Source organism: Ailuropoda melanoleuca, chromosome 3 (genome assembly GCF_002007445.2).
Source record: "Ailuropoda melanoleuca isolate Jingjing chromosome 3, ASM200744v2, whole genome shotgun sequence".
NCBI classification, from domain to species: Eukaryota; Metazoa; Chordata; class Mammalia; order Carnivora; family Ursidae; genus Ailuropoda; species Ailuropoda melanoleuca.
The window spans coordinates 46,784,398-46,798,587 of NC_048220.1; the positions used below are offsets into that span (position 1 = coordinate 46,784,398).

The following is a 14,190-nucleotide window of genomic DNA, read 5'->3' on the forward strand; positions in this document are numbered from 1 at the left end:
CTGAGCCGAAGGCAGACGCTTAACCGCTGCACCACCCAGGCGCCCCCAAACAACATACTTCTAAATAACCCATGAGTCAAAGAGTTCTCAAGAGAAATTTTAAAATATTCTGAATTCAATGAAAGGGAAATACAACATCAAAATTTAAAAGTTAAATATGTACCTACCATACAATGCAGCTATTCCATTCAGGTAAATACAAATACCTATGAGAAAAGAAAAAAGAAAAAAGAAGAAAATTACGTCCATGCAATGATTTTTATATGAATGCCCTTAAAATCTTTATTTGTAATTGCTAAAAATTGGAAGCAACTCAAATGTCTATTAACAGGTGGACAGATAAATTTTGGTATATCCATACAGTGGAATTCTATCTGCAATAAAAAGGGATAAGCAAATTTTGGTGTATTCATGCAGTGTCATACTGCCTGGAATAGAAAGGAATGAATGAATGAATAAATAAATAAATTTTTTAAAATGCACACAACGGTATGGGTGAATTTTAAAACTTGTTATGTTGAGGGAAATGAGCCAGGCAAAACAGAATTCATATCATATGATTGCATTTATATAAGATTCTAGAAAATACAAACCAGTCCATAACAACAGAACAGCCTTTATCTGGAGGTAGGGAGTTGAGGGGAACAAGGTAGGAATTATAAACAGAACCAAACTTCTGGGGGTGATGGCTATGTTCACTATCACAATTATAGTGATAGTTTCAGGAGTATATAAATATGTCAGAATGTATCAAAATTGTACACTTTTAAATATGCACAGTTCTTCTTTGTCAACCTTGACAAAGCAGTTAAACATAAAAATAAATCAGGGAAATCCATGTGAACTTGTACAATTTCAGATGACTTTAACTAGATATCTTGCTGCACTTGGAATCTAAGCACAAGCAACTTCCATCTTCCACCCTATCCTATCACATCCTAGCACAGGTAAAAATAGATATGAGGGTGTTATCAGAGCTGATTTCATAAAATTTTGCTTGTATGTCTAGAGTTTAAATTGATGTTACCAGTTCCAAAAAAATTGTAAAAAGAAAAGCCTTAAAGATAAATATAATTCAAAAGAATAACTATCAAATCCCTAACCTTGACATTTAGCATCCTTCAGCCTATTCACTACCTCTCCCTCTGGACCATAATTACCGGCAATGGCATCAAGTTCTCTCTTTTCCATTATGCCATAGGGTCTTTTTTTATAAAATTGTCCGGATCCACTATTAAGATGCTGTGTTACCTCATGTTCAAGTAGTTATCACTTTTTATTCAGAATAAAATGCTCAGATTGGGCAGTTTTATCACTACTTATCCCACATCTAGGGAAAATCATCTCATATTTGGCAGCAAGCATAGCCAGTAACTCGTTTTAATGCAGCAGCAGGCCTTTCCTGCTAGGGAGCACACCCCTGCTTTAGGGGTACCGAGGATGCATGAAACTCATAGAGTACCCTGACTCACTCAAATAAAACAGTGAACCAGGTCATGAAAAGTTAGAGCAAAATGTACAATTTTGCAGCCCATCCCACATCTGTTCAATCATACTAGCATTCACAGCCAATATATTAAATTGAATACCCCAATGCTATTGGCCATTTCTGATTTGGAGTTGATTTCCTTAAAGTTTGAGCATTTTGTTTTTCTAATTTCAGAGAATCCTCAAAACTGTTCTCCACTTAACTAAAGACAGCGGTATGGATGCTTGCTCCCAACAAAGCAGCCCATAGCCCTCCACCCATTGGAAAGTCAGTTGCTAAGAAAATAATGCCTTTTGGCTTTAGTGATGGATGGAGTTCAGGCCTCGTGAGCATTTGAGCATTGCAACCCCACCTCTTACACAGGAAGAGTCCCTGGTGCCCTCATGCTCTTTGGCTTTCACTGTTGGGTGGCCAAGGAAATAGTTTGTGGTCAGTGGTCACACAATAATCCTTGACAAGTGGTTACTGCCATTTGGAATCTCAAGTCTCAAAGGCGTACTTCCTCTCTTTTGTCTATTGTTACTGCAGGAGCTTCATCCCATAGCTGGTTGTGATCATTGTTATTTTTCAGTGACAGGAAGTTGCTATTGTCTGGTTTTGGTTGAGTTTCTTTAGCCTGCTCTTTCTGTGTCCACGTGATTAACAGCACCAGGAAAACGCTGTTTGTATTCATCCTCTCTGAAATGTCAGCTTCCCCTAGACCCTGGCTGCTCGGGCTAAGTGGAATTTTCCCGCACAAACGTCCCCCAGTTTGTCATTCTTGATTTGGCAGCGAACCGACCTGTCATCCTTCATTCTTCATAAGTTATTTACAATGTCTGGAACATTTCGGAAAAGTAAAATAAGGAGGCCTAAAGTCAACACATTTTAAAAGAAATTCTACGCTGTCCTCTCCACTTTCCCAGTAAGGTGGTAGTGAAGTGGCGTGAGGGCAAGCTGCGTCCCCACCCTTCTTAAATAAAGAATCCCTTTGAATGGGCGTCTTAGCTGCAGAAATGGAGACATCTTCTTCAAAATGCCCCCTGGGGTTCCCCTGATGCTTTTCTTATTGGTATTACTAAAGTCAACCACAGAATTCTTGCTCAGCACTTTATTAGGCCTTTGTACAGCTCTGTTTAGAAATTTGCTTCATAATATATTTGGCCAATGGCTTCAGAACTACCACTCTGCTGACTTTGTACAACTGCCTACCAACCCTGGGTTGCCCATCTCCAGGATTCTTTTATGAGAGAAATAAATTTTTACCATAATCTCTAGATTAAGTTGTCTTAATCCCTGGACCTAATCTCTGGAACCTATGAAGGTTACCTTGAGTGACAAAGTTTGTGGACGATGTGCTTAAATCAAGGGTCTTGAGATGACAAGAATACTCTGGATTATCTTGGTGGATGCTAAGTACCATCCCAAGGGTTTATAAGAGAAAGGCAGGGGGAGATCAGACACACAGAGGAGAAGACAATTGAGAATAGGAGCAAAAATCACAGTGATGTGGCCACAAGCTAAAGAATGCTGGCAACCACCAGAAGCTGGCAGAGACAGGGCACAGATTCCACCCTCATGCCTCCTGAAAGAATGCAGCCCTACTGACACTTTAATTTGTGTCCAAGGAGACTGATTCCAGACTTGTGGCTTCCAGGACTATGAGAAAATAAATTCCTGCTGTTGTAAGCCAAAAAAACATAAAAATCTTAAGGACTGTCAGAACAAGAAACACCTTTGGGATTTTCTGAAATCTCCACTTCTCGTTAGGGATTCAGTAATGATATATAGGGCAGCATCATTTGCTCCCATATGTCTCAGACTGAAATTCTGTCCCAGAAACATGTAGAATTGATGACCTCACTGTATTTCTGTACCCCTGATGCATAAAAGAAATGCAGTTTGGCCACCTCTGAGGACAGGACCAAGCAGACATTTGTTAAGGGAGGGCTACTCTGGGGGATATTATCAGAGGCAGAGAAAGCTCACATCCCTAACTTCCCTTTCCCTTCAAAATCACAAATCAACAGACCGGTCTTCCATTAATTTATCTAGAGTTTTCTTGATGCTATTTATATTTTCAGTCTTCCTGAACTCCTGAGGTAATGAATCTTAGAACTGCTGTTTAAGAGGTTTTATGGTGTCTCCTGTAGGAAAACAGAAATGGAGTGAAGGCGAGTCATTCAGGCAGAGTCACTGTGCTGCAAGCCAGACCAAAGAGCTCTCTGAGCCTACCTATGTACCCACGCCCCTCCCGTGATTACAGAACAGCTCATCATGCCCAGTTCTTGGTGGGCAGAAGAAAACATACAGCCCGCCTCTGCCAGCTGTGTTTTCCACCATAATTTAAAATTCACACTGAAGCTAGAGCTAATATGCTTAGCTGGGCTACACAGGTCCTTAACCTTTCTTTTGGTAGAAAGGACTATTGACATCTTTCTTGAAAAAATATTTACTACTATCTGTGAAGCTGCTTTGTGCTAGTTGGTGTTCAGGGTAAATAAAACAGGTGTGGTTCTTACCACTTGGGGATTCTGTGGGTAAAAGGAGCAAAAATAGGCAGACAAACAAAAGGAAGCTTACAATAGATACAGGAGATGGAATAACCATGCAAACACATAAATAAATTAAGAAGAGGATTAAATATTTACAGTATATACCAGAGTTACCCTGCCTTACAAGTGCTAAAGTTAAATGGATGGATGGGTGGATGGATGGATGGATGGATGGATGAAAGGAGAGGAGAGGAGAGGAAGAAAAAATCTCAGGAACTAGGGGAAAAGTTAAAGAAGGTCTATGACTAGATTGTTCTTAATCTCATCCTACTAATAAAGAGATAGGCAGTACTCCATAGATTTGTTACAAGAGGAAAGCTCATATTGGGCAACATATTTTCAAGAGAGTTAGTCTGATATGGAGAGCTAAGCAAAATAAAACAAAAACAACTGCAATAAAAATTGAAAAGATGGAAGGAATAGTTTTGTAGTGTGTGTGGATCAAGGGGAGAGGAGTAGACAGGGAGGAAGGATTTGGGGGAACAGATTTCTGATAAAGATCTTGCATACTTGGTTACAACGTGGGCAGTGGGAGTTTTCAAAGTTCTCCAGATGGTTCTAACACACGGCCAAGTTTGAGAGCTACTGACCCACATCACTCTACAAATGGCCACCAGAGTAAGCTTTCAATTATTTTTATTTTAGTGATTCTTCGAAAAGATACCACATTCTTTCCCTTCCAATTACTGTTAGGTGTCCTCGCTTTCATTTATTCTTTCAACAAATGAACTGTAATAGCCATAGATAATTATTTTCTGCTCTGACTCTTGGGCTTTAACTTGTAAAATGAAAGTAATACTATCTACTTATAGTTTTGCCTGAAAGATTAAATGAGGCAACATTTACAAAGCATTTAGCACAGTGCTTGGCACAGAGAAAATACAGAGAAACAGCAGCAGTTATTAATAACTCTCTTTATTCTCCGACAGATGATTTGCTAAGGGTACACTCTACCATGGAAAGCATCCGGCTAACCACGTCTGTATCTTTGTTCATGTTGCCCTTTTCCCTGTGTATAGGCTCCGTTTCTCTCAGTCTAAGCCCTGCCTATCTGAAGTTCTACCTCCTGGAGGTCTGTTTAGGTGATGTCCCCAAACACTTTATCCTAAACAATCCCTCCCCATTTTGGCACTCTTAAGGACACTTTTGTCCTCAGTCTTTAAGTAGTCTTGAACTGTCTCTTCACTTTACTATGCATGTTAAGCATTGCCTCTGCAGTTTTGTCATAAATTCCTTGCGATCAGTATTTGGTTGCGTCATCATTGCACATCCATGCTTGTGCATGCAGAGCCCATTTATCGTGTTGAATTGAATAATCATTTGCATCTAAGAGACACCCAGTAGACTGCAAGCTCCATGAGGGCAGGGACCCTGTGTGTGGGATTATTCTAAATCTCCCCAGGACCTGGGATAACACCTAATTTATAATAGGTACTTGTATCTGCTGGTTCTGCCATAACCAAGTAGTAAAGATTGGGTGACTTAACGGGTTTATTTTCTACCTTTCTGAAAGCTAGAAGTCTGAGATCAAGGTGTTGGCAGGGTTGATCTCTTCTGAAACCTCTATCCTGAGTTTGTAGATGGCCTTCTCCACTTGTGTCTGCGTCTTAATCTCCTCTTCTTTTAAGGACACTAGTCCTATTGGATTAGGGCCCACCTTAAATCCTCCTTTTCACTTAATTACCTCTTTAAAGACCCTATCTCCAGAGACAATCACATTCTGAGATACTGGGTGTTAAGACTTCAACATTTGAATGGGGTGGGGAGGCATGCAATTCGGCCTATAACAGTGCTCAGTAGTATTTGTTGAATGAATGAATGGCATTTGGTTCAGAATGTCATCACTGCCCAATCTAGTGTTACTGCTTAGTACAGTCTCCCATGTATTAAGCAACTACTACTATGTTCTGATCTTAGGTGGTTGTGTTAGGAAGATGACTAAGCTATAATTTCTGCCTGAAGCAACTAACATTCTAATAGAAGAAACCACCACAAACAATTTCAATAAATGGAAAATAAACTAAGTTAAAAGTATACACAAGGGAATATGTGAGACAGAAGAGAAATGTTGAGCCCAGGAGGGGTTTCAAGGAAGGCTTCCTTGAGGAGATAATTTCTGAAGTGAGTTTTAAAAAACAAATGAGAACTTTATAGGAAAGAAAGACAACAAGGAACTGATTTTAGTATTAAGCGATTACACTGTCTACACAGAGTGGTAGATGGATTTAAGGCAGGGGCAATATTAGAGACATGGAGAAGAATAAAGAGATGATCACAATAGCTCAGGTGAGAGATGAAGAGGGTAGGCCAGTGGTACTCAGTGCACAGAAATCATCAAGTGTGGGAAACATTTAAAGGGTAAAATCTACAGGCTTTATTGGCAAACTGAATATGGAGGTGACAGAGAAGCAGAGGTAGAGGAAAGCTCAAAGGCAAGGAGAAGAGTAGAAGAATCTGCAGCCTTGTTTTAAAACCAGTGTGATCAGCAGCACAGGGAACTTGTAGGAAATGCAAATTCTTAAGAGTCCACAGTAGATCCCTGAGTCAGAGTCCCTGGAGGTGAGATCCAGGAACCTGTGTTTTAACAAGCCCTGCAGGTGATTCTGACACCTGCTAAAAGCCCTAAGTCTGAAGGAAAGAAACATTTTCTTTGTATGGGGGTGGGGTGGCGGGGGGNGGTGCTTGCTGTATATCCCAAAACCAATTAGTTGAGGAGAGGGAGAAACGGTGGGAGTGGTTTGGATTGTCTATATGAGTGTGTGTTGGGGGAAAAAGGGTCGGAAAATGCCCAAATACAAATGATCTCTGCATCAAAAGATTTTCTGAAATCTAGTTTTCCTCATTTATATACTCAAATTTAATGACCTAGTTTGGGGGAAATATTTATCAAAAGGAAATATAAGCACATCAGAGAAAAAAGTTCCAACTTGGGGAGCAAGATTTGGAAAGCACAATTTTATTTTGATTGCCTAGTGTGTTACTCATGCCTAATAAAAGAGAGAATGCATTAAAATAATTGGTCAATATCTCAATAGATGTTTTAGTGGAACCCCATGGTGGAATCAATAATGGTGACCCCAATGCAATGACCTTTGGAGCTCAGAACTCTGCTGTCTCACAGGCTATTTCCAATTGACTTAATAGAAAATGTTCAGGTGCAAAAATAAACGGTTCGATTCCTGGAAAATCATTAGTAGTTAAGTAATTAAACAATCACTCACTTATTAACTTTTTCCAGGTACTGTGGTCACACTTGACAACACCAATATTGCCTGGTAATTATATAAATTATTCCCTTTCCCCATTTAGTAGTTGCCAAAAAAATATTTTTTTCATGGAGATAACAGGGGCATAACCTTCAAAGCATGGGGGTGGGAATAGGGTGCTAAGTTCTCTGGAGGACAACTAATTCACAACATATATTAGGAGCAAGCAAAATGGAGGGATGGAAGCAAGGATTTGTTTAATGTATTACTTGAAATTTTAATAAGCATAAGCATTTCATAAATATAAATAATAAAGTTGTCTTTTAAAAGTACAATGTAAAATGAAAGAAAAGACAAAATGTTTTGGTTCAATCACTGATTCTGCAACCTCTTAGTTATATGATTGTGGGCATGCCACTTAGTCACTCTAGGCTTCCTTGTTCTCATCTTTAAAATAGAAATGCTTACCTCAAAGGATCGCTGCCACATGAAAAGAGCTAGTATAGGTAAAGCACTTAGAGCAATGCCTAATGAATACTTAATAACACTAGTTTTTGAATCAGCTCAGATCAGAGTTCAAATCCCAGGTCTTCTACTTACTAGCTATATGCCCTTGGATCAAACATTTCACCTCTGTAAGCCTTATTTATTGGTTAGTTTTTAAGGTATATAGAATGAGGGCAAGATTATCTATCCCATAAGACATTGGAGGACACCGAGTAGACACTTAACAAACGACGGCCATTTCACATTCGCGCTTCAGCATGGATTTTATCTTCCACATCCATTTGCTTCCATTGTCTCTGCTACTCAGCCTCAGTGCAGCCCTCGGTATTGCCCAGTCCACACTGGGACTGGCAGACGACCTTCTCCACAAAGAAGGGATCAATTTCTTCATTTCGTGTGTTTGTGGAAAGGCCGTCTTACCTATGTCTGCTCTCAGATTGTTCAGGAACCACAGCCTGGGAACGCCACAATCAGTGGGGAAAGAGGGCAGAAATGATCTCAGACACATTTTCTTGATGTTTTCTCATTTTTACCGACACAGTCTCTGTCTTATTAGAATGAATTCTTAGCCATCTGGCTTTCATTCAAGCCTCAAATTCAGTCAGGCACAAGCAATGAGTCAACATGGTCAGAAATGGATGAAAAGAATTTCGCAAAAATACAAAACCACAGAAGAAAAGGTAATTAGATATGAGTACATTATTGTGTTGTTGTTTTACCTCTCTATGACAAAAGCACAACATGAAAAATAAAAGGTCAAATGATATGTGGAAAAAGTATCTGCAGTAAGGGCAGCAAAGTGTTAGTGCCCTTGATATAAGAGGAGCACTTGTAAATCATTAGCATGAAAAAGACTAGTTACCCCAATGGGGATATTAAAAAAAAAGAACCAACAAAGGATATGAATAGAACGTTCACAAAGGAAGACAAAGAATGAATAAATGGATGAAAAATGACCGAACTAGTAACAAATAAAAGTAAATTAAAACTGAAATGTGAACAAGTTAAAAAAAACCCTGAAATTTCATCAGATGGTCAAAGGTTTTATAAATTGAGGATTCCTAGCGTTGGTAGGATATGGGAAAATGGTACTTTACAAAGTGTTGATGTAACCTCACCGAGGGACAGTGATATACACTGCAACACATATCAAAAGTTTAACGGTCATATCATTTGATGTAGTAATTCTGCTTTTAGGAACTTATCCTAAGATAAATGGTCAAGATGTATATAAAGAATGTGTGTTACATAACTGTTCATAATGGAAAAAACTTTTAAATAATCAAAATCTATTAATGCGATTAGTTAAACATAAAAATGGATCAATGATTTTTCCATACAAGAGAAAAAATACTTCCATTAAATATATTGTACAATTATATCTGTTGACAGAGTTATTTGTCCCTCATATAGGGGAAACAAGCAGAGAAACAAGCTTCTGCAAAGGCCCTATAATGGGAAAGGCTCTGGTCCACATAAGATTTTGTAATCAGTTCTTCCTAGAGTCCACCCTAAGTTAAAACGGAAGTGGAACTCCTCTAGGCAGGGCCCCTAGCTGTCTTGTTCACTGCCATATGCCAAATGTCTTGCACAGCCCCGGCACGGGAGATATCTGCTAAACTGAATTGCATGACATTTCTACAGAGGTGTTGCAGTGAGGGTATATAGAAGGGTGTGTGGAAAGATGCTTGCCAAATGTTGATACCAACAATCCTACGTTGAAGGATTTTAGGTAATGCTTTCTTTCTTTCTTATATTTTCATGTACTGTTTGAAATTTTAATGAAAAGAATGAGTCAGTTTCACAATTAGAAGTAGCTAATCACATTACTGTCATCTAAAAACTCCAAAAACCAAGAAAAGATCTGAACGAGAAAAGTAGCACACTGCTGGCCATTGGTCTTGGATGCATGCAGTTCATTTCTTGCAGGTAGCTCTCCTCTGTTCAGAGGTTGCCAACAAGGCAGCCGCAGTTGCGAACAGTTGCAAAGGCAGTCGTCTGCAAATGTGCGTTTGTCCAGAGCTCAACGAGGAGCCTCCCCAACACCAGCATTGCAGTTTCCGCTGCCCCTCCGTAAAGGTATGTTCTTCCCCTTCTTCAACCACCTGGCAGCAGCTACCACTCATCCTTTAACCCCTGGCTCAAATCTCACCTCCTCTGGAAACATCCCCAATTCTGGTGCTTACCCTCTGAGTCCCCCACAACACTCTCTTTATTCATCTTGTGTCCCCATCTCTCAGATCAGGCTATCAACGATCCATTTACTTGCATGTTTTATCCAAACATGTGAGCTCCTGCAAAGCAGGAAGCATGTTTTATTCATCTGCTGTTTTCAGGTCTAGCATCATACATAGCAAAAGCTCAACAGAAGCTTGTGAACAAACCAGCATACAGTAGCTGGTTTCTCTTGGGCTTTGCAATACAGTTATTACTGTCCCTGAAGAAAGCTCCCACACCCCCAGGTTCTCCTGCAGCTGGGTTGGCCTAAACCCCCAAGCCGTGCCAGGCCCTCAGCAGATATGCACTCATATTAGGGCATCCAGATCAGAAGGATGGAGATGGCGTACTTCCCAAATACCATGAAGGCTATGGGATGCTGCCTTTCTGTGTCCTCTGACTGCCTTATACCTTTATGTGTTCGAATAAAAACAAGAGAAGATATCAATTTAAAGTTATGTGTCTAGGCACCAAAATTTTCTGAAGGAAGAGACAGTATACCTCCAATGCATGATTTACCCGTGGGTGAAGAACATAAAACCTCTTTCATCACTTTGATCCTCAGCACTGTGCAGGCACAACCTGTCACACATCAGAGGGCTGTGGGCAGCCCAGCACTTGCATAGTCTTCCTCTGAACCCCTTAGCCATGGACCGCCAGGTGGGTTTATGCCAAGCAAGCACCTTTGGCAGCCAAAAGTATACAAATGTCACCTGAGCAAAGAGGAATAATGAAAACTGGGAATTATGTTGCCGACAGATTGGCACCGTTTTTATCTGATTTTGTGAGGTTTCTCTCCTAGGTTAAGCAGGAATGCAAACACTAAGCTGTTCCACCTTAGCTGAGCTTTTCAAATGTTGCTGTCTTGGAGTCAGAACTGTGGAAAATGATAATGTTTCCATTAACAACCAGAAACAGTGTTAGACCAGTGTCTTTCCAGCACTTCAAAAGGCTGACAGGGTTCAAAGATGAGGTTCTCAAGAAATATATGGGTAACATACAGCTTCCAGTTCATTCTCTCCCTGCCGCCTTCCGTGCCTAACAGAGATTTTACTTCAGGAATATACGTTATGGAAATAATCCAAAATATGGGAAAGGGAGTCTTGAGTTATTTACATAAGAAAGAAGAGAGGGAGGGAGGGAGGGAGGGAGGGAGGGAAGGAGGGAGGAAGGATCAACCTAAAAACCTGAGGGATATTTAAATAATTGATGGAATTCTATTGAAGATATTATTGTGAATTCATTCAAATCATTTTGAAGAGTATGCAATAACATGCATACTATAAATACTCATTACAGGACTTCTGGAGGAAATACAGAATACTAGTATTATAACCACATGTACTTGGGGAAGATAGGAAAGTATAAAAACAAAAAATAAATAATCCAATCATCCAGAGAAATGATACTAACATGAATGTTTCTTCCAGTCATTTTTCTAATCATTTATGTACATATATATATATATATAAACATGTATTTTAATAAACTAAAATGGAGATCACACTATATACTTATTTTTTATCCTACCTTTGGTATATAATATTCTATTTATGAACATTAAGTATTTTTTTAAAAATATGATTTTTTAATACCTGCATAGAAGTCTATTATGTGAACATCTCACAATTTATTAGCATGAACCATACAAAAATGTGTTTCGTAGATCAGTATTTATCAACTATCAGTAATTTCAAATGTTTCAACTTAGTACAGGTGACTCTTGAACAACATGGGGATTAGGGGCTTTGACCCCCTGTACAATCAGATATCCTTGTATAATTCCAATTCCCCCAAAACTTAACTACCTATAGACTGTTATTGATCAGAAGCCTCAATGGTAATACAGTTGATTAACACGTTTTTTATGTTTTACACATTATATACTGTATTCTTATTTAAAAAAAAGTAGAGAAAAGAAAATCATAAGGAAATACATTTATAGTACTCTACTGATTGAAAAAAATCTGTCTATGAGTGGACCTGCATAGTTCAAACCTATGTTGTTCAAGGATTAACTGTATTTATCTAATTCCCATTTGGAGCCCTTGGGTTATGTTAATTACTCATAATGGAATCAGTTTAAACAAATATTTAGTGCATCTTATTTTATTTGGATAAAATTTACAGAAGGAGAATATGTAGATTTTTAAGGTTCCTTAAATATTTTTCCATATTGCCCTTCAGAAAACTTGTACCAATCCACATACCGATAGCAATGTTTGTCATACTGTTTTTACTGCCCTCCAAATGCAAGAAACTCCTTATAGTTTTTTTTAACACGTAATATTCTAGAACAAATTGCCATGTTTCCTTTCTTGCCATTTAAGATAACTGTCTCCCCAGAATAGCTGTGAACAATTTATTTCATCAAAGCTTGTTGGTATGGAAAAAAAAGATTTCCTGTTGAAACCCTCTCTCTGGGAAGATCAAAATTAGAAATCAGTTCTGAAGTCTGGAATGAGGAACATACAGGATAGGTTCTGGTGCAAGGTAAACACAGCAGTAGGCAGAAATAGGGAATTTGAAATTCCAGGGTATAATTCCAAATTTCCAAGGTTAGAGTCTAGAGAAGTGGTAGAAATTCAACAGTTCAGGCTGGAATAGAGTGAAGTGAAAAGCATGATAGTCATTAAAAGAGAGTGCTTGGATGTCTTTGGTGTCTGGCTATGAACAGTGATATCTCCATCTCTGCCAGAGTAACCCAGTGTCTCAGTCGGCGTCCACATTGCTACAGAGACCTGAAACCTAGCTGTCACAAAATCATATGGCAACATAATGTTGGATGATGGGTAAAGTCTGGAGGATCAGAAATTATAAAAAGGTGAGAGGCAAATAATTGAGAAGGTGCTCTCCTAGGGAAATATCTGCTAAATCGTTTTAATGTAAGCAGCAAATCACCCACTGGTTCAGATAAATACCTTCTCAAGGCCAGTAAACAAATCTTTGGCCATTCTGACTATCTCCCCCCAAAAAGGAAGGAGAATACTGGGAGGTTTGAAGGGCCCAATTGAGCCTGGAGGCTGCCTGAGTCCTCTGTAAAGAGAACTCAAAACAGTGACTTTGTCCTCCAGAAACAACCTAAAGAAAAGGCAGAAATCCTCTAGCCAAAGTGATCCCAGGCCAACTAAAACATCAGGCTGAATAAAAATATGGAGACCTTTCAAGGGGAGGCTCCATAATGAGCAATTCCAAAAGCTTTTTTGAGTGATGGCAAACCCTGGTTCCCAATAAAACTCCAGACCCTCCAAGTTTGTTTGCCTGGGGACTTCCTCTAGGAGCAAACACAGAGCTTCCCTGGAGCTTTTCAAAGACCTTTTCACAGATTGCCACGTCCTCACCAACAGCAAGTACACCATCAGCAGAGATGCGTAAACCAGTAAACCAGCTTGGTTCAGCTCATGAACACACCTTGAACTAATTTTTCTCCTCCAAACTCATTGGATATAAAGACATTCCAGCCTCAACAATTTAGTTTCACACATCACCAGCAACTAAATTTCATACTTGTCAAAACTTAATGAATTGCTTTTGAGCTATGGGCCAGAGTCTGGAAATGACCCTCATCTCTGTGCAGTTTCCCTCCCTTCCAGCCTCTCAGATTCTTGTCCTTTCACTGGACAACCAGCAATAAAAACAGGTAGAGACAGAAAATGGATCCTGAAGCTTCTACATTTCAGAAAAGATCAAGAAACTCAGCTTTCATTTCTTTTAAAAATGTTCCTCCTCCTACTTCTGATTCAGAAGTCATTCATGCAGAATTAACTCTACATAGAACTTCTCAATTATATATAATAACTTTTCTGTTCATACTTTCTCTTCATATAAAAATTTCAACCAGTGGTTCTTGTATTCTTTCCATAAATACTTAATTGGGCATCGGACATATCTCCACAGATAACCATTTCCCACTGCCATTATTGAATTCACATACATTAGTATGACTTTTTCTACTCTATAGAGTTTAGATAACTTCATCTGAGAAGAATTTTGAGGGTTTCAATTTCCCGGAAGACCCACTTAAAGTCTTAGAGAACATCAGTGGACTGCTACCTATTTTCAGAACCTTTAGACAAATCTTCTCTCAGCTATTCTTGAATGTTACATCATGGACTTTAGATGAAGCCCCTCAAATATTGCTAACGAGTTGAAAAATTATGTCTGGAGCATTTTTAAGTATTTTTTATTTATGTTAGTCTGTTCACATAGTTTTTTGATGATTTTTTAAAAGCGGAAA

At 39.0% G+C, this 14,190-nt stretch overlaps 1 long non-coding RNA gene across 1 annotated transcript in view; it reads right to left on the reverse strand.

Annotated features, from left to right (window-relative positions):
• LOC117801393 overlaps positions 1-14,190 on the reverse strand; it is a 167,800-nt gene that overhangs the window by 114,413 nt on the left and 39,197 nt on the right. The window contains exon 3 of the long non-coding RNA XR_004623883.1: positions 168-206. This is a non-coding gene — a long non-coding RNA (uncharacterized LOC117801393). The remainder of the gene's footprint in view (positions 1-167; positions 207-14,190) is intronic.